Below are 12,948 nucleotides of genomic sequence, written 5' to 3'. Positions count from 1 at the left end.
ATTATTTAAACAGACATTTTTATCTTTTAGGTACACCATTTTTTCTTTTTTCTTTTTTCTTTTTTACCTATGACCATTTTTTTGTTTTTGTATTTCATATTTTGTGTGTCATTTCTACCTCCTCTCTACAAACCATTATCTGTTTTTTGTTTATAACTATTTTTTGTTGGTTAATATTATTTTTCTAGAATTTTTATACTAAAATGGCGTGCTAGGGTCATTTGTATAATAAAAAAAATGTCACTCACTATAAAGTGATAGATAAAAATCCAAACAAAATCTTTATTAATAAGTTTTTTGTATTGATTTTATGTTTGTATATCATTACATTTAAAAAAAAATAAATTTACTTTTAATATTTTTTTGATATCATGATATGTGTTAATTGACAGTTGGTGCAAAGCATTATTTCAAAGGCATATAATAATTTTTCAAAGTTATAAATAGAAAATTTTAATTTTAATCATTTTTTTCAAAACTATTAAAAGATGTTAGTCAATTATTTAATTATTTATCTTTAATATGTGCAGCTCCTCTATTCCATTATGGTACTTCTCCCTCTACTCCACTGTGAGTTCATATGTGTTTTTTTTAAAAATCATATGTAATTTAAAATTTTGAATCTTTTTATATAGTAAGTTAAAAAATAAATTTTAGAATTTAAAATATAACTATACAAAACCATATCCTTTTAAATAAAATTACCAATAGGTCCTAATAGTTGGATTTAATTCCCATAAAGTTCTATTGAAAACAAGTCTTGATAAAATTGTCACTAAAAATAATTTTTTTGTAACAATTTTTTATATATGTTGCAAAAAATTGACAATTAGTGACTTTTATTGTCATGATTTTTATAAATTGTCGCTAAAACTTACAATTAGTGACATTTTTTTATGACAATTTTTTTTCACAAAACCTATTGAAAATAAGTTCACTTATTAAGATCTACATGTAAGTACCCCTTTTAAATATAGTTATATTTATAATTAATTTTAATCTATCTATTACCTATCCTTATTTATATTATTATATAAATAAAAATGTTGTACAATAATTGAAGTTCAAAGTCCTAATCTATTTTTTTTTCAAAATTTCAAATTGTTAAAGTGCATATGTTGGAAAATCATTAACTTCTTCCTATTATAAATTTTATTTTATGAATCTTATAAGATTTGTTCAATGACTAATATTCAATTTTTGTAAAAGCTTCCAATATATTCCTTCTAAAAGTTAATATAGCCAGTCTACAAAATCATATTTTTAAACTCAAAATTATTAATATTTTTATTTTTATTTTTATTTTTTCAATAAGCATGTTAAAATATAAATAATATCAAATAAAATTATACATATTAATAAATATGACATTAGTTTTAATTGTAATCACATCTTTTTAAAGTCTTTATTCATTTTTAACTTTTTTTTCATATTTTAAATTATATGTTATGATGATTCTTTCTTATTCATTAAGTTTTTAAAATTTCTTTAATTATTTTCCTTTCAAAAACCAATATAACAATTTTTTAAAATTTATATATTTTTATTCTAAAATAGTGAAGTATTAGAACTATGTCATTTTTTTTTTTATAACAAAGCATAATTTTAATTGTTAATTGTCAATACAACAATTTTAATCTATGTTTATGAGTAAATATTATAGCCAAGGAACCTTTGAAACAAAACTCTTAACTTATATATAAAATTTTATTTACGAGATAAAATATACAAAAAATTAAATATAATTATTATATTTTTAATAAATAATATATTATTTTATTCCGTGTATAGCACGGGTGACATGCTAGTAACAAAGGATGCCAAATCATGTAAATAGCCTAAGCAATGCATGCTAGGGGACTTGATACACAAAGCTAATAAGCTAGAATGCATTATAGCTATACAAAGCATGGCATGCATGACCAAAACAACACAAATCAGAGCTAGAGCATGCTAAAACATGGACAAAAGCTTCTTGGAGTTAAGCCAAAATCATGTTAGAATGATAGTCTAAAGCATGATACACATTAGGCTAGTAAATAAAAATGCACTACAAGTTCATGGAGCATGCATGGGGCTATCAAACCAAACCTTAACAGAGGTATATCATGGCAAAACAACACCAACAACATGCTGAGATGGACTCAAAACAAGCTAGAAAGACATGCTACTTCATGAAGCATATAAAGCTTGTTTGTGAGAAATACACTACAACTGTATAAGGCATGCATGAGGTGACAAAACCAAATCAAAATAGTGGTATGCCATGTCAAAATGACCCCAAATACATGCTAAGATGGAGCCAACACAAGCTTAACAAACATGCTCAAACATGAGGCAAATGAAGCAAGCATACAAAGCACAACGAGAGGGGATGACCCTCTCCTATTTGGCACCTCAAAACACCATTTCCACCACTGAAATTCCTCTGAGTTTCAGTGGTGAGAAGGCCAAAACAAGGTGGTCCCAATAGCTTAAAAGAAAGGTTCAAAACAAGGCCTAACAAGGCACAAGAGGGGGTAGACCTCCCCCAACACAAAAGGGACCTTTAACAAACATGTTAAGCCTTAAAAATCAGAACTTTTTTCAGTAGGAAGTTAATCCTAAAACACCATGCAAATAGGTTCAAAAGCTTAAGCAAAAATAAGGGTTTAAGAGGTTAGTTTCTCACCTTTGTAGAACCCCTTTAAAGTTGTAACTCCAGCAACTTTCCTTGATCAAAACCAGTCCAAAGACTCCAAAACCAACCTCAAAGAGCCTCAGCAACAAGAGTGTGGTGTTTGAGTGTGTGTTTGTGTGCAATAGTGTGATAAAAAGGCACTTTTGAACACAAAAATGAAGAGAAGATGCAAGATAGATACAAAGATGTATGTATAACTCTCAAGCACCAAAATACGAACCTGGAGGAGAGAGGGGGAGGTTCTCTTATATAGAGAACCAAAGGTTAAGCTTGTTGGACAAGCTTAGGCCTAAAGCCATCCCTCCATACACGTGTATGGAGGATCACTTCTGTGCCCTCCAGCTGTAACAGCTGGTCTAAAAATATCTCCAAAAAGGTGCTGAAAAGCTGCCGACCACTTGAAGTGGTCGGCTAGCTACTTACACTGGTCGGCCCACCAGTGGAAGTGGTCGGCCAGTGAAGAAAGTGGTCGGTCATGGGGGGAGATTGTCTGCAGCATGAAAGCAAGGCAATGGTGTGGTGGCCGACTAGAAAAGGTGGTCCAAAGACTAAGAAAACCAGTTGACCGACCAGAAAACTGGCTGGTAGGAAAGAAAGTTGTCTCCAAGGGGAAGAACTGGTCTCCCACCCTTGTACCACCTTCCAAACAAGGAAAACAAGGTTTGTATAAAAAACAAATCGAAAAGGATGCAAGACGAGAGTCTGGGAGGCAAGGCGCGCAGCTGGAAGTCCCGAAAACTAGTCTACGGGCACCAAAAGTGGTCTCCAAGACCACAGTGTCCCTCTAGGCAGAGGCAACAAGGTGTTGTTCAAAAACCACGCTAAACGGAGAACGTTAATCGGTCCCGAGACAAGGCGCGCGGCCGAAGGCTCCGAAAATTGGAAACTGGTCTCCAAACGAGAAAAGTGGTCTACAACCACAAAAGGATGGTCTACAAGACCTCTCCCTCCCTCCAGGGAAAGGAAACAAGGCTTGGTCCTCAAACCGAGTCGAAACGCAAAGAGTTCAGAGGCCCGGATGCAAGGCACTCAGTCGAAAACTCCGAAACCTCGAAACAAGCACAACATGCGCAATCACCGAGTGCTCAATCGATGACGTCTGAGTCTTAAGGTCGGTCAAAAATAGGGCGTCTACACAGTGGCTGAGGATGAAACAGAGCAGATTCCCAGAGGGCAGACAGAGCAGTTTTTGAAAACCGTCTTCATCAACGCGCATATGATCCTTGCGCATTCTTATTGTTGTTTATATTATTGTTGTAATATTGTTATTCATATTCTTGTTATAATATCTTCGTTGTAATAAATTAGATAGCTAGTTATTCGTTAATATATTATTCATTTGGGTTTGTAATAGTTAGATTAATTCGGACACTTAGACATTCGAACCCTCTTACATGAGGGCAAAATATGTAATAATTGTGCATGTTTTCCAATCCCCAATTCTTTCTCCCTTTTATTTATTCACTTATGATGGGTAGCATAGAGCATTACGTTTCCTTAGCATTTTCCATTATTTGCATCATTCGTCTTGCATACATTAGGATCGACTCATCATTCTAAGCAATGTCCATTTCAAATTCTCTACTCAAATACGTGCTTTATCGCATGCCTTGAATTGACTCACATACCTTGCTAGTAGTCGATCTTATTACATTGCATGATTGCATGCATTGCATCAGTCATATTGCATTGATTAGGAACATGCATTTCTTCTAATTATTTTGCTTTAGTTGGCTTGCCTTGGAGTACTATGTGAGCATATCTTGCTTTAGCATATTACATTGTATGTTTGTGTTGCCATACCAAGCGTGTTTTTCATGAGGTTAAGTGCTTAAGTGATATATTTATTTGAATGCCGATGGATGAAGGCTTTTTTATTTGAGTTGGAATAATTTGATTAAATACGAGCTCGCTTTTTCAAGTAACACGTATTCAAAACACTTTTTCAAAATGAACATAAAATCAATGCGTTCCAAATTTTGAGAATTGGTCTATACTTGTGTGCATCACATAGTAAAAATAGCATAATAACTGGAACAAGAGCATATAATGTAAATAAAATCATATCATGATTAGTAGAGGCCGATCTTTGATCGGGTGGGTGAGGTGCTCAAACCATGACCTTCCTCCCTCATAACCAAGTTCCCAAGCTGAGACACTTTGGTGATGACGGACTAATGGCCTTTTTGGCACGAGTCACGGGTTTCCTAAATTTCTCTAAAAAATATTTAGGTGGCAACTCTGAAATCTAGCAATGTAGTCTATATTTGGCATCTTTGATTCAAAATCGATTTTTTAAAAAGTTTTCCGCATTTGGACTCTTTTGTGTTTATCCGTTTCACATTGTACTTGTGAAATCAAATTTAGAACCACGGGAGTCCGAACTGTAGGGTTATCGTATCCAAGGAGACTAAACCCCTATGAGGAGCACGAAAAGCAAGGTACACATGTCTCGTTTTAATCTTTGGTTGTTGTTTAGGTCATATTTCTGTTAGTCAGTTGAAACCTTTAATTTCTACTAGTCAGTTAGGTCATGTAATTCCTAATACTTTGGATAGTTTGTCTTGTTAACTTGCAAAACAACCTGCTTTATCATTTAATACAAGTACTTTTGTTTCTCATGCACCATTTAATCTTGTACATTCTGATATTTGGGGACCATCCCCTACTACCACTATGGGAGGATCATGTTACTTTATTGTTTTTGTTGATGATTTTTCACATTTTACATGGTTGTTTCTCATGAAAAATCGATCGGACCTCAAACAACTTTCTTACAATTTTGCAAAAATGATCCAAACCAAATTTTCTAAAACCATTAAAATTTTTCGATATGATAATGTTATGAAATATAGGGATCTTGATTTTCTCTCTTTCCTTCAGCATCACGATACTCAACCTCATCATTCCTGTGCTGGCACGTCCCAACAAAATAGACGTGCTAAACAGAAGCATAGGCATATTCTTGACACCACTCGAGCTCTTCTTATCTCTTCATCGTGTCCTGAAATTTTTTTGGGGGAAGCTACTCTTACTGCTATCTACACTATTAACTGTGTTCCCACTCCTACTATCAATAACCAATCCTTATGAACGTTTACATTGTAGTAGTCCTTCATACACAAATCTTCGGGTTTTTGGGTCTACATGTTTTATTCTTCTCCAACCTCATGAATACACCAAACCTGAACCCTGTTCTCGACTTTGTTTCTTTCTCGGGTATGGGATTGAATATAAAGGGTATCGCTGCTGGGATCCTATCTCTAAAGTTTTCCTGTCTCTCACCATGTAGTTTTCTATAAAATGTTTTTATCCTTATCTTCGTTCCACTTATCATCATCTTCTACTTCTATTCTGTTTACTAATCCTTCTATCAACCTATTCTCTAATGACTTTGATGCAGGTTCCTCCTCTCTAGAGACGCCTTTGCCTACACCTGATCCTATCCCGACTGCTCCCTCTGATGGTCCTACTAATCTTGTTCTGAGGCCTCCAACTCCCATTGAATGTCCAATTCAGTAACCTATCACCTTACCAGATCCTTTTCCCACAAGTCGTCTAAGTCAGGTAGCTCAACAGCCTGCTTATCTTCGTGATTATATTGTTGGATCCACTGCTTTTTCTACTCATGAACATACCTCCTATCGTGAGGCTTGTACTAATCCTCTTTGGTAACAAGCTATGACTGATGAACTTCAGGCTTTAGACAAAACTCATACTTGGGACATTGTTGATCTTTTTCTGGAAAGACTGCGATTGGCTACAAATGGGTCTACAAAACCAAGACTCACTCTAATTGTTCTATTAAGCAGTACAAAGCTCACCTTGTTGCAAAAAGCTTTGCCTAGGAATATGGTATTAATTATGAGTAGACCTTTGCTCTTATTGCTAGGCTTACCCCCTGTTCGTAGCTTGATTGTTGTTGTTGCTCCTCGTCACTGGGATCTTTTCTAAATGGATGTGAAAAAAGCCTTTCTTAATGGTGATCTTCTTGAGGAGGTCTATATGCAACCTCCACCTGGATCTACTTATCTGACTAATAAAGTTTGCAAACTTCAGCGTGCTTTCTATGGTCTCAAACAAGCCCCTCGTGCTTGGTTTTCTAAGTTCAGTTCCACCATTCATGATCTTGGCTTCACCTCCAGCTCGTATGACTCTGCTCTCTTTATTCGGAAGACTACTCATGGCACCACTCTTCTTCTCCTCTATGTGGATGATATGACTATCACAGGTGATGATGTGGCTGGGATTCTTAGCCTTAAACAATCTCTTAGCCGACATTTTGAGATGAAAGACCTTGGAACTCTCAATTATTTCTTGGGTCTTGAAGTCTCCCATGATTCTACTGGTTATTATTTATCACAGGCCAAATATACATCTGATCTTTTGGCTCGTGCTGCTCTTACTAATTACAAAACTGCCCCTACTCCGATTGATACTCAAACTCGTCTCACTCCTCTTGATGGGGATCTTCTCTCAGATGCTACTCTTTATCGTCAACTAGTAGGTAGTCTTGTCTATCTCACTGTGACTCATCCTGACATTGCTTATGCTATACATCTTGTTAGTCAGTACATGTCAGCTCCCTGCATCCCTCATTACAATGTTCTACTTCGCATACTTCGCTACCCCAAAGGCACCATGTTCCATGGACTCCATTATTCTGCTCAGTCCTCTTTTGAGCTTCGTGCATTTTCTGATGCTGATTAGGCTGGGGTTCCTACTGATCGATGCTCCATTACGGGTTTCTATTTCTTCTTAGGGGATTCACTTCTTGCTTGGCACAGCAGGAAACAATCTCACTACTCGTTCTAGTACTGAAGCTGAATATCGTGCTCTTGCTGACACTACTCAAGAACTTCTGTGGCTTCGCTGGCTTCTTGCTGATATGGGTGTTTCCTTCTCTGGTGCTACTTCTCTTTATTGTGACAATCAGAGTGCCATTCAGATTGCTCATGATGATGTCTTCCATGATTGCAACAAATATATTGAGATTTATTATCATTTTATTCGACAACATGTTACTCGTGACACTGTCCATCTTCTTTCTATTGCTCCTGCTGATATCTTCAACAAGGCTCATCCTCCTGGTCGTTTCAGTGACTTGGTTTGCACACTCAAGTTGGTTGATGTTTATCATCCTTCAGTTTGAGAGGGGATGTTAATATATATAGTATATATTTAGGTATATATTTAGGGTATAATTTAGGGGCATATATTAGGGATTGATTCCTTGTATCCTTGTACCTTGGTTCAATAAATAATTGATACATATTTCTCTCTACCAATCTAACACAGGCTTTAATTATTTTGGATCAATTTTACAATGTGCTTTGCTTATGTGTTGGATTATCTGATAGGTGAGGAAATTTTGAAAAATAATTAAAATTAGAATTTAGAATATAGTTTTATTTACTTGGATTTCATAATTTATCTTAACGTAACTATGTGAAACCTTCCTTGCATTATTAGCAATGGATGGCTAACTGTCTACTTCAATAAGTTCTGTTTTTGCGTTTCTCATACTCCCCCAGGCCTATGAGACAATCACAATTTCTGTTAGTTATGGTATTTGCTATTCCAGCCAAAACGATTGGATAGATTAGCAACATCAATGATTAAAAATAATAATAAGCCTTTCACCTTATCTCAATCTTAAAAAAATTATTAAAATATATATATATATATATATTCATATTTTCCACATAAACTATCGTGACTAGAAACTAATTTTTCATTTTAAAAATAAATTCTTGTGCATTGCACAAGTTACCTAGTAAATATGCGTGTGTGTATTTGCTTCTCATTTTGATAATGAAAAATTTTGGAAGTTTTTTTTGAAGGATATCTATGTTTGTGGGATGATTATTACTGGTAATGATATTGAGAAATTTACTATAGTGATAAATGATTGAGAGATTTTTAACTTTTATTTGTGATTCTTATTTTATTTGTATTAATTTATATTAAAATATGATGTAAAAAGCATAACCAATTGAATTATACTTTTTAAAATACATTTCTACTGACAAATTTATCAATAAAATTCGAAGCATTAGTAAATAAATCCATAACTATATATATATATATTTATACGACCAACCGATCGTTGCAAAATTTTGGTGCGAGGAGAATAAAGATCGAACCCAAGTTATGCGTATGAAATTGGGGGTTTGAAATTGACTTCTTTTTTTTCAGTGTATTTTTTTGTTAATTTTTTTTTAATGAGTTTTTTAAACAAAATCTATAAAGATTTAGACTTTTAATTTCTATTCGACTAGAGGAACTAAAAAAAATATTTTAAAAAAATACACCAAATCAAAAGGTCAAAATAGTTGACTTTTTAAATTTTTTTAGTAAACTTTTATTTTGGATTTTTTTTTTTAAAAAAAATTCTTTTATATGGCTCCGTTTATTTTGACGTAAAATATTTTACTCATTTTTCTATTGTTTGGTTGAACAAAAAGTAGAAAAATATTTTTTAGAAAAATATTTTTACATCATTTTTTAAAAAATAACTTTTAAAATTTTCGTAAGTCGATTTTTACAAAGTTGACTTTTACTCACTACCTTTTCAACACATTTAAACCTTTTTAAATAAGTATCTTAACTCATTAAAAATTTATAAATGACATTATTATTGAATCAAAATTTCTCTTTTAGGCAATAAAATATTGTTGTTTAAAGTGTCAACCAAAGGCCAAAAATTAAAAATGAAAACATTTTTTTTGTGTAAAATCAATTTACAAGAAAAATATTTTACTTCAAAACAAACGGGCTCTAAACAAAGCAGAAAAATAAAAATTTTGATACAAATTTAAGGAAAAAAAAATAGTAGAGACAAAAAAGAAAAAGAAAAAGAAAAAGAAAAAGACTTTTTTAGTTAAATGCCAATCCACATTGAACACATTTTAAATGGGGGAATTATGTTTAGATTCTAATAAGAATAGGTCTTGTGATAATTAAAGGTGTTTTTCATCAAACATTATTAAAAAAGTCACTAATTATTAATTTTCAACGACAATTTAAAAAATTTCATAAAAAATGTCATTAATTATAAGTTTTAGCGATAGTTTAAAAAAATCGGTACAAAAAGTCACTAATTTTCAACTTTCAGTGATGGTTTAAAAAATTCGTCATAAAAAAACGTCATTAATTATAAGTTTTAGAGATAATTTATAAACACTGTGACAAAAAAAAAATCACTAATTATCAAATATTAGCGACATATACAAAAACTTGTCACAAAAAATAACTTTTAGCGATGATTTTATTGTGACTTATTTTTAATAAGAGTTTATGAGAATTAAATCTAACTATTAGAACATATTGATAATTTATTTATTTTTATTTTTTTTAATGAGTTTTTAAGTTTCCATCACTCCACTAAACATTTCCTTATTTATTTGTTTTACATGGGAGTTAACCCGTGATCAATGGAAAAACATCAGCCTGTTTGTATCACTTATAAATAGCTTTTATGATTATAACTTTTCAGATTGTTAACTTAAAAGATTTAAAATAAACAGTAAATCCGTTTGTTGTAACTTTTTATAAAAAAATATATATATATATATAAAAAAAAGGAGGAACAAGTTGAACATACTTGATTAACAAGTTGTTAGATAGCTTTTATTTTAAATATCCAATATACCCTCAAAAGTTATAATTAATGCAAAAAAAAAAATGAGGTTACTTTATTTATATGTATTCAAGATTTTCAAATAAGCTAAAGAAGTTACAAATTGCAACTTAAGAAAATCTTTTTTTTTTTCTGTTAAATAAATTGAAAAAGTTAATGAGAAAATTGGTGATAAATCTAATATGAGGATTGCTTGATGCATTAGGTCTTATGGTTTTTTTTTTTTTTTTTTTTTGGTGAGAAGTACATGTTTTGTGAAATATTGTGGTGAGAAGTAAATTTTATTATTTTGGAGGACATTTTATAATTAATGTCCTCAAAAGTTATAATTAATGCAAAAAAAAAAATGAGGTTACTTTATTTATATGTATTCAAGATTTTCAAATAAGCTAAAGAAGTTACAAATTGCAACTTAAGAAAATCTTTTTTTTTTTCTGTTAAATAAATTGAAAAAGTTAATGAGAAAATTGGTGATAAATCTAATATGAGGATTGCTTGATGCATTAGGTCTTATGGTTTTTTTTTTTTTTTTTTTGGTGAGAAGTACATGTTTTGTGAAATATTGTGGTGAGAAGTAAATTTTATTATTTTGGAGGACATTTTGTTTCAAGTTTTGCCTTTTATTTTAACCTATCTATTCGAAATTCTATCTGTTGAAATTGTCTGTTCAAAAAATATATCTGTTGAAATTCTATCTTTTGAAATTTACTAAACTAATTTTTCTTTCTATTTGTTGAAATTTATCAAGAATATTTCCCTTATCTGTTGAATTTTTACTCATTAGACTTCCAATACTTGCAGGAATTTTTCTTGAAAATCCACATCCACTCATATTCAGAACCATCAAACCCTTCAAATCCCCAATATTGTTGGAACTTGACCAAATAACTTGTTATTGCTCAAATTCAAACTACTAGTTGCTTAGCTTCATGAGCTCTTGTGGCACAATTTCAGTCAAATTATTGTTGCTCATCAAATTTAACTATTAAAGCTCGTAAAGGCTTTCAAGACTCGATGGAATCGAACTAGTGAAGAGATTTCCACAAAGAGACAAAGTCTTCAAGCACTTCAAATTTCCCAAACTAGAAAATTGATTTCCTCTCCCCCAACAAGCTTTCTCCAAGCTCTTCACTCATCGTAACCAATCTACTAACGAAGCCAAGCGCAACTTCATCAAGGGAGCTCAGCTCCTAGCGAAGCCAAATCTAAATCCAGATCCAGATTCGCCAACGACAACGACAACTCCACCGTCATCTCCCTCTCTAAGTCCTCCACCAACGAAGTCGACAAAGCCATCGCGATTGACACCATGGATGCTACGACTCACATCCTCAAAGCCCTGGCTCTGAATCTACAAGGATTTAGGACATTGGCTCTTGACTCGCTCGATGTCGCATTGTCGCCGATAGCGGCGAAGTTGCTATCGGCGGAGAAAAGATTGGACGCGCTGATCAAGATTAGGGGTGAGTACGGTCTGGATTGAGATAAAACCAGGACCAATCCATTAGCTACGGTTTCTGAAAAATTAGAACCAATTAAATCCGTTTAAATCTTGGAACCAATTCATTTAAATACGGATTGGATCAGTTTAGGACCACAGATTTACATAATTAAATAAAAATAAAAATATAGAACATTTAACGCAACATATAAAATAAAAATAAAAATATGTGAAATGATCAACAAAAATAGCAACATATAAAATAACAAACACCCATTAAAACAGTATCACCAATTCTCCAAAATGTCATCTTATGTAACAAAATTCCAAGCAAACAAACAGCAGCAATAATAGTAGACAATAACAAACAAATTCAGCAATAGTAGACATTTCCCTTTCCACAAATTCTAAGCAAACAAACAGAGATAAACTGGTTTTAGACAACAAGAAACAAACAGACAAACAAAAGCATGAATGTAACAAAAGCAATAGCACAGCAGCAGCAACAACAAACAAAAGCACCACAGCAGCAACTTGAAGGAAAATAATCAAAATAACTTTTAAAAGAGTTAACAACTGTACAAAATGATTTCCTCAAGAAAGAGATAAGTCTCTTTTTGCAAAATCAAAATGATAAATGTTCTACACCGTGACCCATTTCACAACAATAACTTAACACCCAGAGAATTCAATTCCAAATGAAATTGAGATTCCAGAACCTTCTTGATCAAATGAATAGAACCTCAAAAGATTATGAGAGAAACAAATTTGAGCATTATGCTGAAAATGATAATATATTGAACCTGACCTCAACCAAATTCAAGAGAAGCCTTTTTTATTTTTTATTTTTTTTTACTATAGTTTGAGTTGCTACCTTTAGTACAAACCCGTTGAAATGATTCTGTAAGAGGCACAACATGCTCCATAAAGAACCACTACAAGAATTAACACTTTTGGCAACAAAAAAATTGGTCGCTAAAAGTCAATTTTTGGTCGGCAAAAGTTATCCGCGACCAATTTTTTTGGTCGCTACTTTGGTCGCCAATTGAGGGTCGGCAAAAGTAATTCGCGACCAAAATTGTGGTTGGTCGGCAAAAGTTGGATTTCGCGACTAAATTTTTAGTCGCTAAATGTTTAATTACCGCGACTAATTTATTTTGTCGCCAAAACACTTTGGTCGCGAAA

The sequence above is a fragment of the Camellia sinensis genome, chromosome 8 (assembly GCF_055761805.1).
Source record: "Camellia sinensis isolate YWXY chromosome 8, ASM5576180v1, whole genome shotgun sequence".
NCBI lineage: Eukaryota > Viridiplantae > Streptophyta > Magnoliopsida > Ericales > Theaceae > Camellia > Camellia sinensis.
The sequence above is the reverse complement of the archived record's forward strand: the minus strand, read 5'-3'. Positions refer to the sequence as shown.